The 9808-nt window shown below is 44.2% G+C and overlaps 1 long non-coding RNA gene across 2 annotated transcripts; it reads right to left on the reverse strand.

The window, feature by feature from the left end:
* Positions 1–2800: 2800 nt before the first annotated feature.
* Positions 2801–9552, reverse strand: LOC113580569 (uncharacterized). 2 transcript variants are annotated; one of them, XR_014123060.1, is made up of 3 exons: positions 5476–9552; positions 5267–5342; positions 2801–4568 (listed from the first exon to the last, which is right to left on the reverse strand). It is a non-coding gene; the product is annotated as an uncharacterized LOC113580569 (long non-coding RNA). The 2 variants fall into 2 exon arrangements; XR_014123059.1 differs by having other exon boundaries at positions 2801–5342.
* Positions 9553–9808: the final 256 nt, after the last annotated feature.

Genomic DNA, 9808 nt, shown 5'->3' on the forward strand with positions numbered 1-9808 from the left:
GAGGCTATGTGTACTGGGAGCTATAAGAGTGAGGCTATGTGTACTGGGAGCTATAAGAGTGAGGCTATGTGTACTGGGAGCTGTAAGAGTGAGGCTATGTGTACTGGAAGCTGTAAGCGTGAGGCTATGTGTACTGGGAGCTATAAGAGTGAGGCTATGTGTACTGGGAGCTATAAGAATGAGGCTATGTGTACTGGGAGCTGTAAGAGTGAGGCTATGTGTACTGGGAGCTGTAAGAGTGAGGCTATGTGTACTGGGAGCTGTAAGGGTGAGGCTATGTGTACTGGGAGCTGTAAGAGTGAGGCTATTTGTACTGGGAGCTGTAAGCGTGAGGCTATGTGTACTGGGAGCTATAAGAGTGAGGCTATGTGTACTGGGAGCTATAAGAGTGAGGCTATGTGTACTGGGAGCTGTAAGAGTGAGGCTATGTGTACTGGGAGCTGTAAGAGTGAGGCTATGTGTACTGGAAGCTGTAAGCGTGAGGCTATGTGTACTGGGAGCTATAAGAGTGAGGCTATGTGTACTGGGAGCTGTAAGAGTGAGGCTATGTGTACTGGAAGCTGTAAGAGTGAGGCTATGTGTACTGGGAGCTGTAAGAGTGAGGCTATGTGTACTGGGAGCTGTAAGAGTGAGGCTATGTGTACTGGGAGCTATAAGAGTGAGGCTATGTGTACTGGGAGCTGTAAGAGTGAGGCTATGTGTACGGGGAGCTGTAAGAGTGAGGCTATGTGTACGGGGAGCTGTAAGAGTGAGGCTATGTGTACTGGGAGCTATAAGAGTGAGGCTATGTGTACTGGAAGGTCTGTGTTAGACATGCAGTAATGTGCAGAATCTCACAAGCCTTCCTTTAATGAAGGGCTTGTCTGTCAGCAGCACAGTGTTGGTACACACGGAAATGTCTCTTATTCTACAAAAACACATTTTAATGACGATCATCTGGCTGAATATGAAGACCATACAGGGCAATTGCTATTGCTACTAAGTTGAAGGTTTTTATTTTGTTGTTCATATATGTAAGTGGTAAGACAAAATCTATACAAATACAGTATCAGGAAGGTACTGTAAAAGTGTCCATATATTAAATGAAGTCATTTACACATTGCCTTTGTAAGCAGTAGAGTGAAGGTGATTAGAAAGGTGATTATATGTATATATATACAAATAATCACCTTCATCCGAGTGTATGCAGAGGGGTAACACACCATTAACTCTTATCTCCGATCACTGTGTCAGAGTGAGATTGTCCCTACTACTAAACACTAGACATTTGACGTTTGATGAAGTTTTACTCCAAGCAAACAACTAGGACCAATCAGTCATATTTCCACATTGACTTATCTTTCAATAAAACCTGGTAAGTCATAGGAACATGATGTTAAAGTATTGCCACTGCACCTATGACACTGCCACACACACACATGCTCACACACTCACATATCAGCTTACATGCTAGCATGCCACTCCAGGCATACATTACACATGTGCGCACACTCGCACCCACCAGCGCTCGCCTACGCACACACGCTTTCCTGTGTTATTTCCGTGCTCATCACAATTTCACACATCTTTTTCAGAGTGGCCGGATAATCCCTGTGCGGCGAGCGCTTGTGGGATGGCGGAACAGCGGAATGCCAGCATGGCTGACTCAGGCCCCAGTCTCAGCTCGCGTTCCACTAAAACGCAGGAATGCACGTCTCCGCACTATAAATAAAAGACCAGAATCCGGCAATTCTGCAGGTAACAGGTTGAAAGTTTAAGCCAGTTTAACTGTCCATGAAGTATGTGGGCCTACTTGTAAGATACTCATACTATGCTCAATAAAAAGGATCTCGTTGCCAGTGAACATCCAGGTGGCAATATCTCATTTAGAACTGACAGACTTTAAGTGTCTACCATGTATTAGGTACAATCCGCACAATGTCTCAGTGAAAGTCTATAATCTAATGAAGCTGCAACACTACAAAACTACTGCCCTTAGTTTCATTATGAGAGAATGCCATGTTGTAGCGCCATACGGCGTGCCAGCGTGACTGAGCCTTGACTCAGACGCTGAGCTCAGAGAGCGGGAGATGGGAGAGAGCACTCTCCTGGCACCTTCCAGAACAGTCCATGAGCAACTCACCTCCTAAATTTACAGCCCACTTCCATAACTCTGATTCAGCTGAAATAAATAACCTCACATGTGGAAATAAATGCTCTTGTATGTGCTGGTAGCATCACTATGCCCATTAAATAAAATGTGTGAATTGCGCTGTGTGTACGCTGCAGGGAAAAGTCCTACTCGTCTGTCATCCACACTGGATGTGACTGGTCTCATACTCTGTGCATAGTATCACTGCTTGTTAAAGCACGGATTACCTCACTCGATTTTGCGCGGTGAGGAAACTGGCTTGTTCAACAGAGACATTCTTTCTACTTTAGTCCTCAAACTGCAGTGAGCCCGCCCTCAGAAGGGAGCACCGGGTATGTCTCCAAATGGAACAATTCTCCCGACAAAGGTCTTCTTTTGTAGTTTTTTGTCGTTCATTCAGGGAAAGCATATTCATCCCCTTGCAGTCACTGGGTGCATTTCATGTGCTTGAATGTGAAGTCAAATGTAAGAAGTTAAAATACTATCACTGAAAATAACAGTGTTATTAGTCACTATATAGAGAAGCAATACATTCCAATCATTCATCTGATGACATACACTTTGAGCATTCACGCTCATCTGTTTAGGTTTAGTGTTATTATTCAGTAAATATTTATCTATTGTATTATTTAGTAATATTGATCAATGAGAATGGTTGGAGTCAAAGTGTAAAGGTTCAAATGATTTACTTTCAAAAACAGTAGCTGTATCTCAATGAACATTGTGTGACTAGCACATATCACTGGAGGCTGTCTTACTGGTTCTCCTTCTGCTTATCGTAAGATCTCAACTGTCTACCTCACCTGCTAAATTGCTAAATTGGCCAAAATGTTGAAAATTTATGGGTCAGATAAAAGCGGTTCATAATGCAAGCACATTTACTTAAATGAAACAAAAATTATCTATTTTTTGCTCGTTAATATTACATGTAGCTTGTATAATAAAATGGAAAATAAATGTACAGTAAATATAAGAATGTAGTAAGGTATAAGGAATATCTACGTAAATGAATCCTGGTGTTTACACGGCTATGCTTATCCCCAAAAATGTTCTGTCAGGGCAGGGGTTGAGGGTCATGAGTAGGGTCTACATGAATAAACAACACCGAGCAGCTCACAAGGAGTGTCCGTGTCAGGTAGGGTCTGTTGGGACGAACCATTATTTATGAAGGCCAGCCGGCCCCTGGGCCACAGTTGCTGTAGGCAACGGGGGGTTTGCCTCTAGAATGGCTCTGGGGTGGTGGGGGGTGGATAAAAAGTTGGTCATCAGGTCAAGAACCGAAGGGAGCGTGCAGAGAACAGGTGGGCCATTCAGGGACTTCTGGAACAGCCGAGGACTTCCCACACCTGCCCCGCCTGTCAATCAGCAGAGAGAGAGAGAGTTTCTATCAGAATGTTTCTTCTGAGATGAGGAGACTAAAGAACACTGTCATAGCACTCTTCAGGCCTGCAGGGATGTTTCAGCCTGGCCTATATCTCCTTTGCAATGGGTATCTTTACTGGAGAGCCTGACTAATGACCTGTCTCTTGATTTACTGAAGTGAAAACTAAACCCTTCATCTATTTTTACAGCTTGTGCTGCCTGGTCTTGTTGCTGATATATTAGCAGTACACAGAAAGCATATGTTTTAACATGAATTACGTTAATACGTTCATATTTACATATCACCGGTTGATTTTATAGTGGTGTCATTGTTGGTCCTCTGCGATGATGGAGATTGAAATAAAAAATAAGGTGACTAGTAAGTATGTATATCATTCATGACTCAGATGAACCTTAGTGTTGAGAAAAGCAGCTATCAGAGGTCTTTAGCTGCACCTGATATAATCAACATTTGATAAGGTGAAAACAATAAAAAAAAAAAAAAGCAAACAAACTAGACCGTGACATGACCACATTGCTAACTACATCATCAAACTAAACATACTATTCAAACCAACAGCCAATGACATTTTGAACCGCTCGCATGTAGTTCACACAGTCTCAATCACTTCCTTCATTGGAAAGTCCCTCCGAAACGAAGCACGGTCCAAACTAAACCACTGGTCCGAGGCGTCCTGATGTCCGAGGCAGGCACAGGTTCTCTGGCCCTTCCACGTCCCCCTCCTTCTATTGCAAGTGTAATCATCCATGCTCTATCCTTGCGTTCATCGGCGTATGTTTGTGAAGGGCTTGTGGCAGCAGGCGTCCTCCTGCACACTGCAGGCCATGGCTCGTGTTCCCCAGGGTGCCATGGGGCCAGTGGCCTGGCTGTGCCCACTCTGGCTCTTATAGCGTGCCGCCGGGCCGGGCGGCTGGGCTGGTGAGCCGTGCAAACAGCAGGTGCAGCTTAGGGAAGGGCCTTCTCCTGCGCTGGGTATGAGGGGAAGCGCAACTGTCTCGCTGAATGGACACACACACACACACACACACACACACACACACGCACACACACATACTGCCACAGTACAAATCCACAGAGAGACAGACCCAGACAGAGACAAACACATTTAGGACTTACATACAGTATACCGGCATGCAGATGTACAGAAATGCATCTAGATTATCATAAATGTATAAAGGTATTATTCTTTCAGAATAGGGAATGTTAGGATTTTAATAATGCTACATGTGTGTATATACTCCTCATATTTAAAAAAATATCCATATTTCCAATTCATAAAGTTTTTATCTATAGGTGTTAAAATCTTTGACAGTGTATGTGCAGTTGTGCAGGGCGAAGGTATTCAACAGGCCTCTAGAGGGCACTGTTCTTTCTACATGCCTGCTGGTCTCATGTGAATGTATGTTTTGAAGGCCATGAGGGACTTTGGGACTCTCCAATTGCAGGCAGTCAGACTGGCTGGCACCCCAAAAGTAGCTTCTTCATCCCGGAGACAGCTGTTGTCTCCGTGACGACACAAGTGGCCAATGAGGAGCAGCGCTGCGCTGAAAGAGGGGGGAGCTTGCCGGGGCCTTAGCACGATCAAGTGGCGCAGAGCTGGAAGGGCCAGTTGGCTTTGCACAGTAAACACCATTCCAGGAGATGCAGCAGGACTGGCTGGAGCACGGCCCCCCGCGCGCTGCTCATGTAGACCCCACACTTCCTCCAGACCCACTTCCTGCGCGTGTTGTGGGAGCCACACCCATCCTCACCTCGTCGGCAGGAAGTGCGCCGGCTGCCTGTTGTCTGTTTCTTGCTGTGCAGTGCATCTCTCTATCTTTCGCCTCACTGAAGGTTGACATGGGCACACAGAACATTCTTAAAACCGTTGTATTAAAAAGCGTGAATGAAGGATTAAACATTTTAACAGTGGAGCTATGGGAAAGCAAAACTAGGCGGTCAGTTGAAAAGAGCATCTCACCTTTGAACAGAATAGACTCTTCACTGCCAAAAACTTACGCATTTCCAACAGCAACTGGGAGAGGCCCAGAAAATGCTGGAGAAAGGGTTATCCCAGTTTACACGATTCCACACACGTCTGTCGGCGTCTTCTCACCGGCGTCACTACATGCAGTCATGTGGAGAATGTAAGCTTGTATTTACATATTTGTAAATATTCAGTGAAAATTACAGTATACTCTCAGTAAAGAAACGTTAGCATGAGATCGCATCACTGAACATAATCAAGCAACGCCTTCACAATTTAGCATCAGAAAAGGAAATAAACAAACTAAAAAGAACCACATCCAGTAAACTACTTAAAAGGTTTGAGTGCAACACCGAGGACACAATCTGAAACCATAACCATTACAAACACACCTCGCACCTGCCTAAACGATAAGGGCAGAGATCTCCCGCCCTGAGATGGTCTAATCTACTCCACAGACGCTGCCGAACCTGTGACTCTTCCTTTACTGCACCACTACCATCCCAGCACCCCCCAACCTCTCTCTCTCTCTCTCTCTCTCGCTCGCTCCCTCTCTCTCTCTCGCTCGCTCCCTCCCTCCTTGGCACTCACTGGTCCATTGTTTAAAGCAGAAGAGTGCACTGCTCCTTCTGATTCCCGTGACTATAGCAGCAGCTGGACTTTAGCCCTCTACTGCTAAAAGCTCTATAAATCTTCCCACTCCTGAGCCTCTCACCCAGTCAGCTTTGGACCATACCCTGAAAGCAAAAAGTAGAAGGAACATCAGCCGCAGCAAAGTACGCGACCTCAGTGGAAGGGGGAAAGGATATCGTTTAGTAGATTTGAGAAGATGCTCATTTTTACTTTAATATCAGTCTCAAGCCTACTAGCAGGCCTCCGGACATCACAGAGAGCAAACTCGAATAAAGCTGGGCCAGCTGAGCCAACTGTTCTGCAGGTGTAAATGTGACAAAAAAATTAGCATTTCTAGTACGTCATAATGGTACTATACATTTGTATGACTCATTTTAAGACATTGTAAGTGTGATGAGTTACTAATAAAACATATGTTGTAGATGAACTTTTCCCCCAGAGTTATGAGATTTCCCCAATCAAGCCACCAAGCAAAATTCATCTCTCAGTGATGATCTAATTGTCAAAGGCCTTTTTCACAGACACTAAATGACTAATTGGTGTTATTTCCAGGCAGATTAGGGGGGATGTGTGGGAAACGTCTGCTAATGTCAGAATCAGGTGGAGTCTCCTTAATGACGCCAGCGAGCGGCACTTAGCAGAAGAGAGCAGGAGCACACTAAGACAGAGTAGTGAAGACAAGCGACTGGCCAATAGGACAGGAACCAGGGAGTGTGACATTTGTCCCCATTTACCTCAGGAGGAAGTGACCTGCCACCTCTTACTCAGCAACACGACAAGCCCCTTTGAGGGAGAAATAGGCAACGATGATCTGTGTGGATGGGAAGGCTTTTGATCTTTGTAGATCTGTTGATGGCACTTTCATTTTGAGGGAACATCTACAGGAAAATATTAAACATTATCCTACATCTTATGCAGTAAACAGACAAGATATATTTGAACTTTGTTGCACCAACAGAGTCACTGATTTTATTTGCAGCAGTATTTTAAAATTGCTGTTGTTTGACCAAAAAAACCCAAAAAAAAACTGACAGTTGGCAAATTTTTTCAAGATTAATGATAAAATGGGATAAAACAATAAAATTCTTTCTAAACACTGACTAGAATATCAATTGCTTGAGATGTAGACAAACTGTAAAGGATATGTCTTGAAAACGCTACAAATGTATCCGTCTGCATTACGACAACGAATTTGTTGATACATTTTGGAGGACAAACCCTGGTTCCATTTGTGGGAGGTCACAGCGTCCCCCTGCTCTTTGTATGTGTGTCTGATGATGTGTGCAATTAAACCACTGTCAGCGATGACAGCCTGTGACAGAGTCTGTCACTATGAGTTGAATATGGAGGTTTTAGGGTACAGGGACATGCCCGAGTGTGGTTTAAACATTCCATCTGGTCCTTTTCCGACATCACACGGCACACTGGACAAAATTGGGTCTCCATTAAGGACTGGGAACTGGGAAACCTGACACTAATGATTCAGGAAGAGAGGGCCCATGAAGGGATCAGGGCCAACATGCCCAGTTATGCCCAACAAATGATAAACAAAAGGAAAAAGTAGAAAGAGGTCTCATTTCATAGTTGGAATCACCAAGCACATATACAGCATGTATATATGCTACCTGGAATTTTAAGGGATACTTTTCCTTTAGTAAAAGCAGCACGAGTAAGAGTTTTCTTCCGTTTAATCGTCCCTATAACACCATACGATTTCAGGGATTACAAATTTGCCCTTTTCCTGTAAATATTACTGTCCTCGGTTGTCCTCAAGGTACTTTGAAGGTTACAGCCGATATGCCCGAAGCCATGCCAGAGTAGGCATCCTTCTTCACGCCATTTAGTGCTGCGGATTTACGGGACAGCAGTCGATGGCTATTTGCATGGAGAGACATTACATATAACATGCTAAAGTTGTCCAGTCCTGCTGCCATTTCCCAAACTTGATTTAGTAGCCTTAGGTCTGCCCATGCATGTTCACTAGCTGTGTTTAAAAATCACAAGATCTATAAACACAGTGTGCACACAAACGGTGAAGCTGTGTGATTGATTTACCTGTTCTCCACTCTGTACCCTATCTTATACAACAATTTTTTTCCCTAGGTTGTCAGTTACGTGATTCCTAAGTAATTAGGGAGAAAAACATAGCTAATACAGCAAATGAGATCATATTAATAGGACACCACTAACTTTCACTTATGGTTTGCCATACAAACTTTTTAAGGTAAAGAATTCCTTCATAGCAGTGCTGAATTGGACCCAGGGTCCACATTGGAACAGATGGGATACATTAGATAGTCCACATTATGCTGGCAGCCAGTAAATCTGGTGGATCTCAATGAAAAGCAGAACAAATCAAGGTAGCTACAGCTTTATCCTTAAAAATCAGGGACAACTCCTAACAGCCCCATATTGAGCTGCAATCGATAAATGACTTTCCCATTTATTTTCCGATTAATAGGGACATTGGGAATTGGAAATTCAGGTCTAGCAGGATTCCCATATGCTACAATGACGGCTGAAACAGCAGCATCAGTGTCAATGATATCATGTGAGTTCCATCGTTATATATATGAGTGCAGTAGAACTGTAGATCAGTGTTTCGCAGTCTCAGTCCTAAAGTACTGCTGCACTTCAGGCCTTTGTGTTTCCCTTGCTCTGACATGGTCGTTTCAAGTCAGGAAATGCTTGTTAATTAGATGATTCAAGACAGAAAACATTATCGCATTGATAACCTGAAACATGTAGTATACATCTTTGACTTTGAGAACGTGCTCAATATGCTTCCAGGAACTAGAGCTGGTGTAGCACTTTTATGGTCCATGATGGCCATGGTGGTGTGCGAAGCATCCCTGCTTGAGCGTTTCTCTAACTTCCTGCTCAGAGGTTCATTTGTCAGCATTAACATGGATCATGTGAAGACCTGGCCACAGGCATTAGGGTTATGGCGCAGCAGTTGAGTAAATAGTGACCGCGATCATCCAGGCATATCCACTTTCAGGACTAAGACATGGAACGACTGCGCTTACCTAAAGATAAACATTCGGAAGAGAGAGGGAGAGAAAGAGTGTGGCAGAGCCCAGACACTCAGGTGTCACGCCCCCCTCCTGTAGGGGAGCGGGTGTCATGTTTTAAGTAGCGCTCATTATCAGTGCACAAGCACTTCAACAGCATGCTTGACAACCCAGATAGCAGAACAATAAAAAAAATAAACAGTTTAACCACGAATGAGACATCTTACCGAAGTACCGGTAAACCCTACTCCCTCTGTCTGGCTCTCCCAAGCTTTCTTTGCCTGACCTTGGACTTGGGCCCCATCCATGCTGAGCTATTTGCTAGCGGGATCACGGGGATTGTTCTGCCTGTCCGAGGCCCAGCGAGACGAGTGACCCCTCTCTTCATCCACGCCACCTGAACTGGCCTCCTTAGCCTCTCCTATCTGGGTTATGTGAGTACTGGTGCACTCTGGTGTTTTTTTAGTGCATCACTATTCATCAAGCTCTTGGATATCATGGGTTGACTTGATCTTAATGCTTAATGGCCTGTCTAGGTAACATGAACCTAGGTTCATTTAACCCCTCCTTTGTAAGCCAACTTTAAATGCACAGACCTGGAAATAAACCACAAATTGCAAACCAGAAAAATAACATTGTTCTTCCAAGTTTTGATCAGGCTATTTTAAGTAATTTGCCAA

Source organism: Electrophorus electricus, chromosome 4, assembly GCF_041902795.1.
Source record: "Electrophorus electricus isolate QZ-2024a chromosome 4, ASM4190279v1, whole genome shotgun sequence".
In the NCBI taxonomy this organism is placed as follows: domain Eukaryota; kingdom Metazoa; phylum Chordata; class Actinopteri; order Gymnotiformes; family Gymnotidae; genus Electrophorus; species Electrophorus electricus.